Genomic DNA, 15,148 nt, shown 5'->3' with positions numbered 1-15,148 from the left:
TTGTACTGGATCACCCAGGTTCACTGACAAAAGTGTATCTTCTTCGGCCTTGGAGAGCTTTATTAAAACAAGCCCAATATGTGGACACAGTCTTTTGACTTTTCACTAGTTTTCTGATCTGCAAACATTTTCTAGGGTCATAAAAAGATTTAGGCCGGTACTATTTACATAGTACATGAGGAGGACACCATGGAGGAGACCATTATCAGAAAACATTGTAGGACCTGCTTTCTAAAGGTGTTATATGCACCTAACCCATACACTGTGCAATAATTATGCTTTGCACAGAACACAGAGTAGGTTTTATTTACAATACCCCTTTAAGTTCCTCTCACTGTTAGTACAATTTAGCGTCAACCATCACTCACCATGGAACTACATTACTCCCCTTGGGGTGCCCCAGATCGTTCAAATTCGGGCAATGCCCCTATGGGGGGCCTGGAAAGTTTTCCCAGGGGCCCACTGGTTTTTAATTTTGCCTCTGGTAAGTGGAATACAACAGGAATTGTAAGGACCCACAAAGGTGTGGAGGCCACCCAAAACTTCCAGGTGGACTGGAGTCAATAATTATGGCAAGGAGATTTCTGTACTTTTTCAAGATGTATAAAATTCCTTATGTTGGCATTTTTTTTCTTTAATCCAAATTCTTTTAAAGGTAATTTACTCTGTTTTGTTTATGCTAGTACAGGTTGGCAATTGAAAATCTGGCCATCGATAATCCGGATCCTTCAGTTTCCCGGCATGAATTTCGGAACATATTTTTAATACGGTGATTGTAGTACACTGTTTGGCCACTAATTTGATGGCACTGTTCTGAAGAAACAGCTGTTAGGTCTTGCTTGCTAAACTAAATACACGTTGAGACATCCCTGCTGCCTGCTCCCTGAGACTATGCCAGATGTCCGCTGTGCTACGAGATGAAGGCTGACCTGTGTGTGGAGGTAAGTATAAAAAAAAAATCCTGAATTTTCGAAAATCCGGTGCACCTTAGGTTCAGAGGTTGCCAGACTTTTGAATGACAACCTGTAACTATTTTATAATTGACATCAGTAAGTATTATTCCTCCATGCATGACAAGCAGTATTCTTTTTGTGTTTTGCATTCCTTCCTGCTTTTCAATAAATTGGACTTTATATCAACTGTGTAGCTACTACAAAATACATGTATCACTGTATTCATAAATGATGATGTTTGTAAAATTGATAATGCAAGGTAATAATAATCAATTGCCTAGTAATTTAGTTTATCAGCTAATAATTAGGATGTTCTTTCTTGGTTGGTGTTCTAGTGCCCCTGTGAAAAGGAACCATGTAGTATATACTTTGCAGCAAGTTTTTATGAACAGAATACAACTTCAGAACTTCTATTTGTGATCTTGCAGCTTTAAGAGCCTGTGTGGTCCAGAATAACCTTTGGGAAATACCTCAACAGGACACCCAAACAACCCTGGCAAAGACACACCTCTCCTGCACCCTTGGCCTCTTATTTCATCAAATGTTCCACGTAGACTTGCTGCTGGATTGTTACCGGTCCCAGTAGGTCACAAAGTTGACATTTCAATGCCCTACACTTAGCATGAATCCCAGCAGCAAATAAATGAAAAGGTAATTTTGTTTTTATTAGCCCTTGGTTTTGTATTTTCTGGCTCTTGTTTTGAAATATCCATTACAGTATCCACTGGCCTTGGACATTAGTGTTTACCCAGCTCTTTCACTCTAGTGTGGGTCAGTACATGAGATTGATTTTAATTGATGTTGATTTAAATAGAATAGAATTTATAATGTTCATAATGAATAGAAACTTCTTTTGTTTAGTCTGAAAGTTTTCAGAACAATAATTAATATATATTTAGCAAAAAATGGTCCTAAGGGGGGATGAGCCCTGTATCTTATTCCTGAACTCCTAGGTAAATGTAATCAAAAGAAGGAAAACTCATCTTCGAGTTTAAGGATGAGTACAGTAATAGGGGGTCTTAGAGTTGGGCAGTTTAAAAAAAGGATAAGTAACATTTGAATATAGCAAACATAACTTATGTTACTTATTCTTTTGACCCTTACCTGAGGTTTTGGCAGTCTATTTAGCCAGCACCCATGCAGGACTTAATCCCAGAAGTGGCTGTCCAATGACCAAGAAGGATCAGCATGGATCCACAAGAGTCGGGGGCAAAAGTGGGGTGATGCAGCGATACCATTTCCAACACCAATGAAAACCACAGTAACCTTTCATTTAAGGTTAGGAGCTATTTACTCCTATTCTCCCGATAGACCAATACAAATGTCTTTTAAAAAGGTCAATCCTCATTATATTTTCTGGCAAGGTCAGAGCGTACATTGTCATACCCATGTAACAGCAAATAAATAAATAAATACATTTTTACTAAAAGGCTTTCTTCAATGTATCATCATTCTTTTGAAACTCTCTCACCTTCATGATCTCTCCTTTACTAGGGAACGGGGGATCAAGACTCATCCCACCATAGCCTTGTAAATAGCCTTTTATTCATTTGTTACAAGAAAAGAGCGGTATTAACTCAACAACTGTGCTCACATTTTAAACCCAAATTCAAACACAGAAACATATCTTAAAATGTTTACCACTATAGTGGCATCATCAGGGTTAAAAATCTAAGTAAGCAATCAAATAAAAATAAAGAAAAATGATTGGTTCATTGTACATTACTATTTCTATGTGTTGGTCCTGCCTCTATAATTTTCTGGGGTGGCTCCCAAACCAACCAATAAAAACTTTTGTTATTATCCAAAAATCTATGCCAGTACTCACCAGTTTATAATATAATTTAGGTTGAATTTTAAACTTATTATGGGGTTGTTTTTACTCCCATTTCTTGCCTAGATCAGCTGATCCTACTTTCTTTGGAGTAGCCTTTAATAATCTACAGGGTGGTTCATTTCCGTCTGGATTTATATGTCTAAAAGCGGTACACCGTCTTTCATGAAAAAATATTTTACAGTATAATATAATAGTATGAGTGTAATTGAAGCACAAAATCATGTCAAAATAATAAATTAAATAAAAGAAAAATAATAATTCATTTAAAAATAAAGTTCGACTTTTGTATTGAATGCAATAAAAAACAATTTGAAATTCCCGCCGCACCCCTAGCGACGGCTGTACGCACCAATGTCGCTGGGAACTCCCAGGGAATGTCAGTGCACTCGCCTGGGAGACAGATCCTCGAAGAGGACGTGGCCAAAGGATGGCAGGACACTGGAGGATGCCAGAGGATGCCGATTAGACCAGGTAAGGCTTTATTTTTTATTTTTTTAGCTACCCCGGGCTTACCGCTTTCAGCAGGTTTTTTTACCCCACAATCAGGCTAACCACTGGGGAGGTTAATAGGAACCAATAAGAATCGGGCACCACTAGCATTTCCATCACAGCCAGGTGCTCACTGATGACATCATCACATCACATGTCACTATACACCCTACAAACAAACACATTATCCCACTGTGTGAACTGCCTTGTGCCCCATCTAATGATCAAAATGTGAAACTACAAATCCTGGACAAAATCCACTGTATATGCCACAGGTGTCAAACACAAGGCTCGTGGGCCAAATCCGACCCATCTGGCCATTTTATGTGGCCCGCAGTGACTGTGCCGCATCCAAGTACCTGAACAGGCCAGAGGACCCAGTCCCAGAAAGTTAGGTAGAAGCAGGGCTGTCCATACAAGTGCCTGATTAGTGCCTGACTGCGCTGCAGGCAGAAGGACCCCACTTGCTTCTTCACACTCCTGCCGAGACCCAGCACTATGCACGGCTGTACCAGAGTCCCGATCCTGCTGCCAGTACTATGCTGCTGCTGCTCCAGGTATGGGATCTCAGTGGGATGATAGCAATGTCTCCAGAGACACCGGCCTCCACCTCAACACAGTCACTGCCTCCCCTCACATAGACCAGGATAGGTCAGGTACACCGATCTCAGAAAAAAACGCTAAGAACAAAAAAAACAATCACTCCCAAAATGTCCAACAAGAGAAAAGTTGGTGCAGCAGGGAGACAATTTATTAAAATATAAGTGAAAATATGTTCATGGTTCACAAAAACAAGCATGTTCTTATTATCAGATTAATACACGAGCATGGCGTGTGATATGGTGTCTCAGGGTGAGGAAGGATCTATACTTGTACTAACACTATGCATCTCAAGAAAAAGTTCCACTCGCAACTTAGCCTGTGATTTAGATTTCAGCCCCTTATGTGAGTTTGACACCCCTGGTAAATGCTAAGGATCAAGTACAAAAACTGTTACAATTCTTATCAAAAATAACAAAACTTATCCTAAAATGCATTAACTCTTAGGCTACCATACTGACCGAAAAGGATCTCTGCAGTTCCACACTTTTTTTTTGTACATTATTTCTTTTTATTAGGCAAAACAAAGGGCAATACGTTTTGTATTTCTATTAACCATAAAGCCAACACCCCCTTTTTTTTGCAGATATTCTTGGTTGTTATAGTAAATCCAAATTAGGAGAGTTCTGAGAAAAATGTTTATTTTTCCTTTTCATCTTTCGTTCTCATCTTTGAGATTTTGTCTTCCGAATGTAGACCTTTCACCAGTGACAAATCCTCTACCAGTTACTGAACACCTCAGCACAGACCCCCCCCCCCCCCCCATTCCTGCAATGGGTTTTGAAACTTCTACTAGTGCCAGCCCCCACCTTCCCCCAGTGACATAACCCAATACTGGCATACTGAAATATACTGGCATACTGAAAAACTCTGCCTATTACAGACCCCTCTCAGTAACAGACCCCTCTCTCAGAACCCATTCCCTATCTTATCCTCTGGCCCTGCTCTGCCTGCTGTCTTCAGCAAAGTAACATGCTTGGGTAGAGAGCAGCAGAATTCCGTTGTGAATCTCTTGGTGATTCTTCCACTTCCTCTTCTTTTTCATTTCCTTCAAGTACAACAACCCCACTCCCATCCCAATTTTAGTCATGCTATGAGCGTGGAAAGCATACACAGATGGGAAATTTATATATATGCCATGTACAATGAGCCATGTGACAAAATTTATGGTGACACAATTCCATGCACACATTCAGGGGTTAAGAAATTTTGACCCAGCCAATAAATATGGCTAAAAACTCCAAACTTGGAGGAAAAGATTGAAGTTCTGATAATGAAGTACAAATGAAGTTTGCAGCCATCACATGAGAAGGGCACTTTGAAAGACAGGTCTGCCATAATGTGCAAATATATTAGTCATAGATTATAGCAAAACCACCTGGGTTCCCAAAATGTTATAGTTCTACTTTAAGTTTTATTGTCCTCCCACACAGAACCTTTAAATCCAGGCAAACCAAAAAAATTCTGCTCTGTCCCCATCCCACATGCATCAACCCCCATGCAAATGAAAAAGTGTGTTTCATTCAGACCAGGGAAGTCCAACTTCATTCCTGGAGGGCCACACATTTTTAGTATTTCTCTAACAGAACTATGTTTCCCAAAGAATCAGAAAATAGCTATGTTTCTACAAAAAATGTATGTGGTCCTTAAGAACTGCAGTTGGACAGTCCTGGTTTAGGCCCTTTACACCAAGGATACAAAACTACAGCCAATATCATCTAGCCCAGTGGTCGTCAACCTTTCGGCACCACTAAGTTCATCATTTTAAATCCTGCGCATGCACAGGGAGCCACGTGCCACTTAAAGAAACTTCCCCCCGAGTGCGAGTTTATTTACTGATCCCAGGAGAGTGTAATAAGAAATGCAAGAGCATTGTGTTTTGTACTTTTTTGGCTGGAGGCACTGAGGCACATGGCTTAGCGATGACGTACTTCCAAATGCTGTTTTACGTCACCACAGCGCACAGTAGTGACAAATGTGTTGGTATATAAAACCACAGTAAGCAGGGGAAAGTAGGCAAGCAACACACTTGTATAGATTGATTGGATTCTGGGATTTTTACGCAACTGTAGATATGACTTATCACGCATCAGTGAGGTAAGTAACCAATAAGTAACCCTTAAAAAAAAAAGTTGTTTCATTGTATGTATTCACTGTATGTGCATAAATGGAAACCCTCTGCCCTCCCTACCAAATGGTGGGTACTCCAGTCCAACCCTAGCTATGCATATTTTTTATTGTAGCAGCTACAACACCTTGGCGTAAAATGGAAGGCAGTTCCCACAGCCATATTCTGTACAATGTAGAGGCTTGCAGTGACAATGATTTTTTACAACTATTTTGAAATAAGATAAGCCTTATGACATGTGGTTCTTACATGTTTTGTTAGTGTGCTATGAAATCCAGTCTGCCAGATGAGCTGTAAATCAGATTGTAAAGTATTGTCATCATTCATCATCCTATGTATAGCCTTGTGAGGAACACAAGCAGAGCAGGCTAACTTACTGCGGCACCATATCGGTCTAGTGTAACACGGCCATAGTGACAGAAGACAAACAGACCAAGCCATGAAGGCTATTGCACATTTGACATTTTTGCAGTTCCTCCACTGTAAAGAATCACCTGTATACACAGGTATCTTATTTTGTTGTATGAGATTTTTTTTCACAAGATAAAGAACATTTCCATATAAAAATGTAGTATACACATTACAGGCAGATACTTTTCTTAAGGGAAGGGGAAGTACACAAGGTACTGTAAGGGTTGTAACCTCCTTCATCAGGCTGGTGTTACGTTTCCAGATTTCTGCCGTCGGTGGACAAATGCTTCTGCAAGCCTGTGCTGAATACTGTTAGGCTTCAATTTCTCAGACACATGCAGGAACAGTTGGGAAAGCTCAAACACATGAAAACAGTCTATAGCAACCTAACTCTTCTTTATAGTACCCATAAATGGACACAAACGTTTACCTGAAATTAATAATTTAAACCTCATTTAAATGAAAGTGTATACGTGTTTAAAGATCAGATCAGACTGTAGTACTGGCAGTTCATTTGGATTATAAATATAATGGTACTACCTACAATATGCTAAGATTTGCATGACCAGGGTAGCTCAGACCCTCTATCCCTCCCTAATACTTACCACCATACCCCCTTATACCTTCCTTAAACCCCTGCTTACCAACCCTTATTCCCAACCATTAAAGACACAAACAACAAGTTGGACTTAAAATGGCTGGTAAGCAGACGAGTTATTAATATAAATAAATAAATTAACAATTTTAAATACCCATATAAATAACACAATAAATAACCCATAATAAATGAAATAATCAATAAATAACAAAGCTTCCACATTTACATTCCAGAAGCTATAACATAACCAAATAACACTTATTAATATAGCCTAGCTAACTCATAGCCAAATGTCCCACTATATCAATCAATGTAACCGTGAACCAACTTAAACTCCATACTTATTTCAACCCCAACAACCAGAAGCAGGTTTCAGAAGGCAAAATCCGCCCCAACAGGAATTTAAACTTTCGACCACTCCATCCTGGCCCCTAGCTGCCCAGTAGCCTTGGACCTCCGTACACCATAAGTAGGAAGGGGAACTCTACCAAAGAGGATTCCCGCCAACCAAAATCCACCACAAACCATCCACTGGATCTTTGCCCTCCAAGACCCCAACCGCCAACTCCCTGAATCCCAAAATAGCTAACCAAAACCAAAAACAAGGGGGAGGGTGGGTGGGAACTTTTCTTGCTAAAAGAGAGACACCCACTTCTGATTCTCTCTCTTTAATCTCCCCTTTACCTAACTCTTACCTAACTTTTCCTACCTCCCACCTAACACCAGCCCCAGCAACCTCCTCTCTGCTCACACAATTTCCTAACCCCTTACTATCTCGGTGTAGGCCACCCACCGTCATGCAGGCCCTGCGCCTATTGTTTAGAGCTACGGGACTCTCCTACTTAGAAAAATAGAAAAGGCATGTATTTCAAATGTACAATTCATTATCAATTTGTATTTATAAAATAATATTAAATAATAATAATATTATTTTACATATAATTACTTATATTACTTAAGACAAAAATGAAAAGTAGTAACTGCACTCCAGCCCGTTCTTTCTGGAGTCCTCGCCCTCCGACCACCAATGTAGAAGGACAGTCCTCTACTAACCATAATTTTTAGGTCATTCTTGTAAACAGACCACTAATGTAAGAGGGTGTTCTCCACTATCCACCAATAAAAGGAAATGTTTCCTCACTGACTGCCAATGTTAGGGCACAGTTTTCCACTTAACAATGTATTATGGTACCTCTTTGCTGACCACCTGTGTAAATGGGTCCTTCTCCTCCAATATCTCTTGTAGTAAAGGTATTCACACTGGCCACAGATATATTTGGAAAATTTAAACTGACCACTAATGTAACCATGACAAATTAAATAACTATTCAAGAATAAAGGGGACATTTACGGTAAGTATATTTTCTGTTTTTTCATCCCAGGGTTTTTCCCTTCCACTCTATTATGATGGAAAGCATGGTGTGAATAGCAAACCTTGCCGTTTTAATGTAAGGTCTGCTTTAAGCAGCAATGCATTTGGGGATTTTACAATAACCATAAATGTGATTAGGACATTTGCACTGGCCACCAATTTGAAGATGCTTTAATTAGAGGAGTTTTTCCTTTCCACTGGGCAACAATAAACATTAATAAAACATAGATTGACCTAGGATACAAGCCAGCCGACACTTGTCCTCTGCCTAAAACTGTCCCTTACACTGGACTAGTGCCAAATATTCCAGCCATTTTCCGTTGAGCATTAAAAACTTCCTGGAGTTTTCAACACTTCCATATTATATTCAAAACAGGAAAAAAAATGTTTTGAACCAACACTTAAACAGAACCAGACTATTGGAGGGGACCTATTTTAATTTAGAAAAAGAGTTTAAAAAAATAGGTCTGTTTCTTTAAATAGCCTTCCCTGTATCTCCAGCTCATATATACTTTTTGTTTGTAATCCCACAGTGCCAAGAGTGCCAAGAACTTGATGTACCCAATACTTCTGCACAGAGAAGCACAGAATTCACCCTTTCTTAGTACCAGAGAGATCTTTAGTAGTAAAAGCTTTCTTACGTCTAGGGATTTTCTCTTCAATGCCAGAGCCATGCTTGTGCCCGATAGCGGAATACCTGGCTCGAGATATTCTGTAGACTCTGCACAGTGTGGTGGAGAGCTAATATAGTGGAGAGCGAATCTGTGCGGAATTTGTGGTATTTTATGACATGTATTCTTATATGGGGGATGTGAAGGCCAGATTTTCTAACAATCCTTATCAGTAATGTGTAGTTGATTTTGAGTAATCAAAAACATGTAATATGAAACAAAATGCTAAAAAGGATTTCGAGGGAGCCATATGAGTATATTTGTTTTTATAACATGATAAAAAAAAATTTGCCAAATCCCTTAATGTCCAAGTAGGGACAACTTATGAGTAAATGTAAGGACAGAACAGTAGGCTACTTGCGGCACAGAGAAACTTTTAGCTATTGTATGAAATTAAAAAATCCCTTTTATTAAATATACAAGAATTATAAAAACCATAAAAAAAGGGAGTAACAGAGGTAAATACATTGTATCCTTTAACAAAGTTTTTACAAACGCGTTTCAGGAATCAAAGGGACAGAGAAGTTGGGTCTCATCCCGACATGTTTCGCTTCCATCTGGGCTTCTTCAGGGGATAATAGAGACCGTTACATTTCATTGTAGTACACGAAATGTAATTGAAAAATTTAGGGGAAATGTTAAATTCGTCTATTAGATGTATGTGTTCTTCCTGATGCACGAAAATAGATATCTGTTGTGTTAAACCAATGGTCACCAACCAGTTGTCTGTGGACCACTGGTGGTCTGCAAGAAAATTTTTGTGGTCCACAGAAAATTTTGGACATTAATTGCAATTTCTATGTTTTATTATTATGGCATATTTATATTTAATGGCATCAAATAGTTTGACTTTGATATCTTCTTGGTTGGGCTTAGATTCAAATGAAATAAACCCATAATGAATAAGTAAACAAATATTTTGTATTTCTTTAGTAATACCAAAGATAATGCAACTAATGATAATAGCAACAATAGTAATACTTCACTTAATCGTGAGCTTATGTATTTCTCTTTGTTAAAAAAAATCATGTTATTGGTCCGCGAGATTTAAATGTGTCCCTGGATTTTATAGGATTTCTAACAAGGGATGGCACAAAAAAGCATATGGCTGAATATGCCGGAAATCTTGCTCTGGTAATACATAAACTATTACTCTCTGTGTTCTGAGTACTAAAGAGGAGCCAGTGCAGAAAAGCTGAGCATGACTTGTGGTGTTGACACATCAATTAACTTAATAAATGTGATGGGTTTTTTGAAAAATGTACTGACAGATATAATGTGTCTCCTTCAGACAGGAGCTTTCATTGACGAAACGTTTGCAGTATTTTTGTATCAGTGTGATTGCCCTTCACTCTCTACCACGCAACATGGAATGAGAAGCAGTAACTGACAAGACTAATCCATAACAAAAGACTTACATGCTTGAACAGCATACGCACTTGATGAAAGCGCAAATGGCTAACTGTGCGAATGATGACACAGATTATATTGCACTTCTCTTGTTTCAAAAAAATGCCAAAACTATTACCTTGCAATATATATATGTTACACAAATTGTGGTATTAGGATATACTATATAGTGTTGCAAAGCATTGACACATATATGCTTACCTACAGTGATAAATTAATTCACTGCTGTCGGTATGAGCTATCCCAAAGCATGAAATAAAACAAATACCTGGGGGAGATGAATCCAGGAATTTAGGCTTTTTCACTTAGAAAGATAAATTATCACCATGCATTGGATAATTTGCTTGGCTTAGTGAATGCCATCACAGTTTCACTTTTTTCATGCACAGCTCTTCAACAATGTGGTATGAAGACTAAGCCGTTAATAATATAGGAGTGACCCATGTCCTTTCTCTTGCTGCCCAGTACCAGGGCATAAAGTTTTTTTTTGTTTTTTGTAGTTTGTATTGTTATTCATTCACGTCACAGCTTTTTAGCTATTCTTGTGTTTTTTTTTCTGACGTTCACCTTACCTTATTTTTCCATAATATGTTCTATTAGCTGACTTTTTTTTTTAATCTCTTGCTCTTGTCAACAATGAAAAACAACATCCTCTATTTATAGCTACTGTTAGATGGGATTGCATGGCATCCTTTAGGGTATTGACACAGCAAATTGTACAGTATGACGTGTAACAACCATCAAGGGTGGTAAAAAAGTCACAATTTTAGCTGTGGCAAATGTTGCCAATTATGAACCGTACTCAGATATTTTAATTAAATAATTAGGAAGATGATACACCCAGATATCATATGTAGATATGCCAAGTCATCAACAAAAATATTGTATCCCCTCATTTACTCATCAAACCATATGGGAAATCTACTGGATTTTCCCCAATACCTAAAAAGTCTGTCATGAATTGCCAACTGGTTCATTTTTTTTTTTTTTGAATAAGTGCCTTGTCCCTGCCACATCCCAGAAACCACATCTTTAAATGGAGAACATCCTTAGAAGCACTGTACCTTGTTACCACTACCAACAATAGTTTCTAAACTAACCTGCACTCTTTTTTTATATATTTTATTGACTCACCTTCCTGATGAGTTCCAACAATTAGCGACGGTTACTGACATAGTTAATTATAATAATATTAGTATTATTATACAGTATTTATTTAGCGCCATCATATTACGCAGCGCTGTACAAAGTCCATAGTGGTGTCACTAGCTGTCCCTCAAAGTAGCTCACAATCTAATGTCCCTACTCAAGTCATATGTCATTAATGTAGTCTAAGGTCAACTTAGGGGGAAGCCAATTAACCTAACTGTATGTTTTTGGGATGTGGGAGGAAACCCACGCAGACACAGGGAGAACCTGCAAACTCCATGCAGATAGTGTCCTGGCTGGGATTCGAACCTAGGACCCAGCACTGCAAAGGCCAGAGTGCTAACCACTGAGCCACCGTGCTATAATAATTAATAATTAATACAATAACAATATTATTAATAATTAATATAGTATAATATTACTAACAACTTGGAATGCACTGAACACAAAACATATATTTCCCCCAGGTGTGGGTCTGTCTGATTCTGATCCCCGCCCCGGGTGCAGTACATAATCGGCAACTCTTTATCACAACTTTTGGGATTGCCCTATGATAAAACACTTTTGGCATCAATTGGCACGCTATATTTAATCTAACCTATTGACTTTCTTTCCTCCCATTGGGCAATTTTTGGTCTGGTAGAGAGGGATGGTGTCTGATTATCAGGAGGACCAAGACGTTTAGTGCTCCTATCTTCAGTGGGTAGAAAGACTATATTGCATGTCCTTCCCCTCCCACATTACATCTCCCCCTACAGAAATTACAACACCTATTCAAAATGTAATGGACCAAAGCCTCCTTGCACCGAGACACAAAATCCAACTTTTCTTTGTAATTTGGGAAAGTTTTATTAATACGCTATTATTAAATTATTAATTATTATTATTATTATTAATTTATTATTAAAACCCGATTGCACAATTGTTTTCTTCACATTTCCTGGTTCCTTTGTAGAATTATGGAAGGTGACTCTCCTATTGTTTTACAAGAGGCATGCTTTTACTGCCAAATACATTGCTTATCTGCAGAGTTTGCCATTTTTTCTGGGTCCCCGTGGACTTTGGATCATGTACTGAAACTTTGATGGCTTTGGTAATTAATTTATTTGCTGCATTAAGATGACAATTAAGAGGATTTCTGTGCCTGGTGCATTGTACAAGGCATTCTGTGTTATACTGCTATTGGTTTACATGACATTTGTGATGAACGGCCTCTCAGCCGCACCCTGCGCATAGACTTTCCAGCACGCTCAGCAACAGTCCACGCACCCGCAGGATGAAGAGGTGCCGTCCCGGGGCAAGGTTAACCACTCTGTTACCCTTTGCAAAACACACAATCACAAGTAGACTGCCACCATGTGCTTAGACAGAAGCACGCACTGTTACTCTTGACAACCGCAGTTATACTTCTGCTTCGTTAATGTCACCCGCTGCCACTCCAGACAGAGATGTCTCAGCAATCACAATGTTTATAGTAGCGTTTCGGGTTAGTAAGGTACACTATTTCTACTTAGAGCATTCAGAGATTCAGCTTATCTTTATTATAGTGTTTTACCTTCCTAGCGGTTCATTTCTTTCCGGTTTTATATGTCTAAAAGCGGTACATTGTTTTTTATGAAAATTTATTTTACAGTATAATATAATAGTATGAGTATAATAAAGTTTGAAACACAAAATCATGTAAAAATAATAAATTAAATAAATTTAAATAGATATTTTTTTTTAACTTGAAAAAAAAAATTATACTCATACTATTATATTATACTGTAAAATAAATGTTCATGAAATACAATGTACCACTTTTACACATATAAATCCAATGTATTGCATTCAATACAGTTATTTTGTATCCAATGCAATACAAATGGATTTTGAATTTCCCGCCCCGACGGCAACGTACACACGCATCAATGTCACCGGGAACTCCCCCGCTGACTCATTGTGTGCAGAAGACGCCGGAAGAAGAAGGAAGAAGACAGGGATCGCGGCGATGGACAACACGGGACGCCGATGGATCAGGTAAGGCTCTATTTACTATTACTTCCCATTGGTTTACCTACCCCAAGTGTTAGGTAGGGTTACAGCTAGGGAAGTTAATAAGTAAAAACATACAAAAACAGTGCATAAACAATTACAGAAAAATAAAGACTACTCCAAGAACAATAACAGAATTATAGCAACAGCATAAAATAAAAAGAAAAAACTGTGAAATAAAAATTAGGTAGAGTTGGTTTTCCTTGGTCCAGGTCGCTGTGTAAAGTCCAAGCTATTAGTCAGAGTCACTGTCTAAAGGGCTGTGCGTGAGGCAAAAATTAGGATGCTTGTAGATACTCCCAAGATGCCCTTGTTCTAGCCAATATTAAAATTTTCATAAGTACAGGTTTAATGAAATACCAACCCCCAGATTATTAATCACCACAAAATAAGGAATTCACAGAGACCATATTAGGCATGTCTGGGACTTATGGTTCACCAGGACAGGCTAACTATGGTTCCCAGGCTTTCCTGAGGCATAGGAGACTAGTTCTTGGTCTCAAAATGCTCACCATAACGATCCAACTACAAATCACCCAACTACTGATTTATACAGAAAACTATATTGGAAATATAAAGATTATTGATAAATGGGTTCCTGAATACAGCTCAGAGTTCAGTCAGAGACCACTCTGCTAGCCTAATCTGAGTTTTATGACACCTGGAAACACAAAACCCCAACTTTTACAATAGGTGTTGTAAACTAGAGGTTCTGGAAGGATGCTGGTTGTCAGATCAAGAAATATCTGATAAGAGGAAATTTATGACCCTGGTTTGTTAGAGAGACAATTTCCAACAAAGACAATTTTTATATTTTAAGGGATCAAGATTTAATATCACAACTATGCTATTTTTTATAGTTATAAAAATTAGGGGATGGCGAGCCGTTAAAATGCTTCATCAAGTCACACTCGGGGTAGCCAAAAACATTAAAAAAAAAAAACACTTACCTCATACCTTTGGCGTCCCCCGGTGTCCTGCTCGTCTCTGCAGGTCCTGAGGACACATCTTCTTCCTCTGATCTTCAGCAGCCAACTGCAGAGACGTTTTCCGGGGTTTCCCTGTGAGCGGTGACGTCGGAGCATGTGTCAGTGTGAGAGATGTGGCAGGAAATTCAAATTCAAAAGTTTTGTATTGGATTCAATACAAAATAACTGTATTAAATCCAATACAAAAAATCTTTATATAGTATATATATAATTACAATTTCTTTCCTTTCACAGTAGATAAAATGCAAAAAAAACATATATATATATATATATATATATATATATATATATATATGTAAAATTGAAGACTTTCCTTTACCTTAAAGAATATGTGCTTATTGCAGATACCATGATTGGTGTCAAACACCTACAGCTCATTCATTTAATTTTTTAATCCATATTAATATATAACACCTTGAACAATGCTATCATATTGCATAACTGTTAGCACAATATCCTCGAATTGAATATTAGCAATTCAATGCCTACATTGCCTTTGCATTCTTA

This window comes from Pyxicephalus adspersus, chromosome 7 (assembly GCF_032062135.1).
Source record: "Pyxicephalus adspersus chromosome 7, UCB_Pads_2.0, whole genome shotgun sequence".
Taxonomy (NCBI): domain Eukaryota; kingdom Metazoa; phylum Chordata; class Amphibia; order Anura; family Pyxicephalidae; genus Pyxicephalus; species Pyxicephalus adspersus.
Note: the sequence above shows the minus strand (reverse complement) of the source record.